Source organism: Schistocerca piceifrons, unplaced genomic scaffold (assembly GCF_021461385.2).
Source record: "Schistocerca piceifrons isolate TAMUIC-IGC-003096 unplaced genomic scaffold, iqSchPice1.1 HiC_scaffold_1227, whole genome shotgun sequence".
Classification (NCBI taxonomy): Eukaryota; Metazoa; Arthropoda; class Insecta; order Orthoptera; family Acrididae; genus Schistocerca; species Schistocerca piceifrons.
This window is the reverse complement of record NW_025727045.1, coordinates 17,501-22,500: the sequence shown is the minus strand read 5'-3', so window position 1 is coordinate 22,500 and position 5,000 is coordinate 17,501. Positions and strand designations below refer to the sequence as shown.

At 54.1% G+C, this 5,000-nt stretch overlaps 1 non-coding gene across 1 annotated transcript in view; it reads left to right on the top strand.

The window, feature by feature from the left end:
• Positions 1-3,731: 3,731 nt before the first annotated feature.
• The window catches only part of LOC124729931, a 1,910-nt gene continuing 641 nt past the window's right edge, over positions 3,732-5,000 (top strand). The window contains exon 1 of the ribosomal RNA XR_007007821.1: positions 3,732-5,000. This exon is cut by the window's right edge and continues 641 nt beyond it. This is a non-coding gene — a ribosomal RNA (small subunit ribosomal RNA).

The following is a 5,000-nucleotide window of genomic DNA, read 5'->3' as shown; positions in this document are numbered from 1 at the left end:
TGCCGCCCCGCCCCCCCCCCCCCCCCACACCTTTCCTTACAACAACGTGTAACCTAACCTAACCCATGTTGTACCTTAACCTAACCCATGTTGTACCTTAACCTAACCCATGTTGTGCCTTAACCTAACCCATGTTGTGCCTTAACCTAACCCATGTTGTCCCCTAACCTAACCCAAGTTGTCCCCTAACCTAACCCATGTTGTCCCTTAACCTAACCCATGTTGTGCCTTAACCTAACCCATGTTGTGCCTTAACCTAACCCATGTTGTCCCCTAACCTAACCACATGTTGTCCCCTAACCTAACCCATGTTGTGCCTTAACCTAACCCATGTTGTCCCCTAACCTAACCCATGTTGTGCCTTAACCTAACCCATGTTGTCCCCTAACCTAACCCATGTTGTCCCCTAACCTAACCCATGTTGTCCCCTAACCTAACCCATGTTGTGCCTTAACCTAACCCATGTTGTGCCTTAACCTAACCCATGTTGTCCCCTAACCTAACCCAAGTTGTCCCCTAACCTAACCCATGTTGTCCCCTAACCTAACCCATGTTGTGCCTTAACCTAACCCATGTTGTGCCTTAACCTAACCCATGTTGTGCCTTAACCTAACCCATGTTGTCCCCTAACCTAACCCATGTTGTCCCCTAACCTAACCCATGTTGTGCCTTAACCTAACCCATGTTGTCCCCTAACCTAACCCATGTTGTGCCTTAACCTAACCCATGTTGTCCCCTAACCTAACCCATGTTGTCCCCTAACCTAACCCATGTTGTCCCCTAACCTAACCCATGTTGTGCCTTAACCTAACCCATGTTGTGCCTTAACCTAACCCATGTTGTCCCCTAACCTAACCCATGTTGTCCCCTAACCTAACCCATGTTGTCCCCTAACCTAACCCATGTTGTCCCCTAACCTAACCCATGTTGTCCCCTAACCTAACCCATGTTGTCCCCTAACCTAACCCATGTTGTCCCCTAACCTAACCCATGTTGTCCCCTAACCTAACCCATGTTGTCCCCTAACCTAACCCATGTTGTCCCCTAACCTAACCCATGTTGTGCCCTAACCTAACCCATGTTGTGCCCTAACCTAACCCATGTTGTGCCCTAACCTAACCCATGTTGTGCCTTAACCTAACCCATGTTGTCCCCTAACCTAACCCATGTTGTCCCCTAACCTAACCCATGTTGTCCCCTAACCTAACCCATGTTGTCCCCTAACCTAACCCATGTTGTCCCCTAACCTAACCCATGTTGTGCCTTAACCTAACCCATGTTGTCCCCTAACCTAACCCATGTTGTCCCCTAACCTAACCCATGTTGTCCCCTAACCTAACCCATGTTGTCCCCTAACCTAACCCATGTTGTCCCCTAACCTAACCCATGTTGTCCCCTAACCTAACCCATGTTGTCCCCTAACCTAACCCATGTTGTCCCCTAACCTAACCCATGTTGTGCCCTAACCTAACCCATGTTGTCCCCTAACCTAACCCATGTTGTGCCTTAACCTAACCCATGTTGTGCCTTAACCTAACCCATGTTGTCCCCTAACCTAACCCATGTTGTCCCCTAACCTAACCCATGTTGTGCCTTAACCTAACCCATGTTGTGCCGTAACCTAACCCATGTTGTGCCTTAACCTAACCCATGTTGTGCCTTAACCTAACCCATGTTGTGCCTTAACCTAACCCATGTTGTGCCTTAACCTAACCCATGTTGTGCCTTAACCTAACCCACGTTGTCCCCTAACGTAACCCACGTTGTCCCCTAACGTAACCCACGTTGTCCCCTAACGTAACCCACGTTGTCCCCTAACGTAACCCACGTTGTCCCCTAACGTAACCCACGTTGTCCCCTAACGTAACCCACGTTGTCCCCTAACGTAACCCACGTTGTCGCCTATCGTAACCCACGTTGTCGCCTAAACCTGCTCTGTAATTGTTATACGACTCGTTCAATTAGTGTAGTGTTGCCCACCCGCAACCCTCGCAATATAGTTCGCTACTCGCACTGCCCGCTCCCCTGTGTATCGCTTCATGTTAAACACCTTGCAAGTCTTGCTGACTTTCCACATGCTCCTGCTGTACACTGTAATGTGGATGGCAGCAGGGCGTACATGCCGCCCCCCCCCCCCCCCACCTCTCCCCACGTCCCCACCTTGCCCCCTGCCTTCGCAAGGTGGTTGGTGACAAGTTTGCATGTTCAATGCCCTTCGCATGCGACGTACGCAGGCTACGTTGTGGTGCGGCCTGTGTCAACTGTCCGCTGATGTCGTACGCGTGAACCACAATCTGTACTGCACATTCGTCCTTATGTACTGAATGATACATCGTGGCACATGTGTGACCGTACAACGACTGCGCCCAAAAACGGCGGACCATACAGTGCAAATATTGTGCACGCAGCTACGTGTCGTCTCCCTATGAGAGCTGGATTGCAGTGTGGTACGCCATAGAGACGTGTGGGAGGAACGGACGCCGTGGATGGCGATCAGCATGAGCTGTCTGTTGATGTATTCGGACCTAGTCGTCTCTCCTCACACACCGTGATGGCATGGTGCAGCGCGTTCCATATCTGCGACATGCTACAGAAGCCGGTTGACAGTCGTTCGAGCAATGGACATCGCATACGTACGGGGGCCACCTTCCACGTATTGTCTAGGCGTGCACATTTTGTTGCGTGTATGTGGGCAGACGTAGTGTGGCGTGACACCTGACACAGGCATGCAATAATGGTTGAAGTTGCAAATGGCGATGGACGCCTACGTTTTCTGGTGAAGTTACGCAAATGAAGAAATGGTAACCCGTTGTGGTGCGGTTGTTCTCGCTAGGGGTGAATCGGTGATGGCGACGATAGGTTGAGGTACTAACCGGTTGTTCCAGCGATACCCACCATGCCGACGAAACTGAACGGCATCTGGGTGTGAAGCGATACGCGGCGGTGGCTGGGTGGGACCGTCCCCGGCCGGTGAGGGGGCGCCTCCCGGCGTGCTGGCCGCGCGGTGCGTGGGCGCACGCGCTACAGCCGGCTGGTGGGGGCGGCCAGTGGCAGGCGCGCCGGCCGACGGACGCGGCAGGCGTCGCAGCTGCGCGCCGGCGCACCCTGCGCGCGGCGCCGTGCGGCCAAAGTAGGTCCTCGCGGGCCCGGTGCGAAGCGCGGTGGACATCTGCAGTGTGCTGGTCCGATTGAGGACTGTGTGCGTTGAGGATGCGCCGCCGCCCGGCGCTCGGCGCCGCGACGCCGTCTGCTGCTCGGTCGCCCCAGCGGTTCTCGCTGGTGGTTTGTATCGCAGCTGTGCGGATGTGTTGGCGTGTGCGCTGTGCTGGGAGAGTTCGCTTCGGCACCCAAGTGGGGCTTTTGTCCTTCTGTGGCGCTGGCGTTGGAGCTGCCGGTCACCGTAGGTGGCGCGTGTTGTCTCCCGCCGGCAATGCCACGACAGCACGCTCCCGGGCCTCTGTCGGCAGCGGCAAGCTCAGTTGGGAGCACGGGTGGTCGCACCGAAAGCGTCTACTCGCCTAACTCCGGGCGATTGCGCCTCTCTCGAACCCGACCAAGTACTTGGGACGGCGCTGCGCGCCGCCGGGACCTGAGAGGGTTTCGAGGTGTATTGTGCAGGGGAGCTCAGCCTCCTCCTGTTTGCAGAATGATTGAGCGGACGCTTGCGTGTTCGCGCGGGCCCCCGGGACACACTCCCGGGCGGCCGGCTGCTCAGCTCTAGTTGACGCAGCTCCCTGGTTGATCCTGCCAGTAGTCATATGCTTGTCTCAAAGATTAAGCCATGCATGTCTCAGTACAAGCCGCATTAAGGTGAAACCGCGAATGGCTCATTAAATCAGTTATGGTTCCTTAGATCGTACCCACGTTACTTGGATAACTGTGGTAATTCTAGAGCTAATACATGCAAACAGAGTCCCGACCAGAGATGGAAGGGACGCTTTTATTAGATCAAAACCAATCGGTCGGCTCGTCCGGTCCGTTTGCCTTGGTGACTCTGAATAACTTTGGGCTGATCGCACGGTCCTCGTACCGGCGACGCATCTTTCAAATGTCTGCCTTATCAACTGTCGATGGTAGGTTCTGCGCCTACCATGGTTGTAACGGGTAACGGGGAATCAGGGTTCGATTCCGGAGAGGGAGCCTGAGAAACGGCTACCACATCCAAGGAAGGCAGCAGGCGCGCAAATTACCCACTCCCGGCACGGGGAGGTAGTGACGAAAAATAACGATACGGGACTCATCCGAGGCCCCGTAATCGGAATGAGTACACTTTAAATCCTTTAACGAGTATCTATTGGAGGGCAAGTCTGGTGCCAGCAGCCGCGGTAATTCCAGCTCCAATAGCGTATATTAAAGTTGTTGCGGTTAAAAAGCTCGTAGTTGGATTTGTGTCCCACGCTGTTGGTTCACCGCCCGTCGGTGTTTAACTGGCATGTATCGTGGGACGTCCTGCCGGTGGGGCGAGCCGAAGGCGTGCGACCGCCCCGTGCGTGCTCGTGCGTCCCGAGGCGGACCCCGTTGAAATCCTACCAGGGTGCTCTTTATTGAGTGTCTCGGTGGGCCGGCACGTTTACTTTGAACAAATTAGAGTGCTTAAAGCAGGCAAGCCCGCCTGAATACTGTGTGCATGGAATAATGGAATAGGACCTCGGTTCTATTTTGTTGGTTTTCGGAACCCGAGGTAATGATTAATAGGGACAGGCGGGGGCATTCGTATTGCGACGTTAGAGGTGAAATTCTTGGATCGTCGCAAGACGAACAGAAGCGAAAGCATTTGCCAAGTATGTTTTCATTAATCAAGAACGAAAGTTAGAGGTTCGAAGGCGATCAGATACCGCCCTAGTTCTAACCATAAACGATGCCAGCCAGCGATCCGCCGCAGTTCCTCCGATGACTCGGCGGGCAGCCTCCGGGAAACCAAAGCTTTTGGGTTCCGGGGGAAGTATGGTTGCAAAGCTGAAACTTAAAGGAATTGACGGAAGGGCACCACCAGGAGTGGA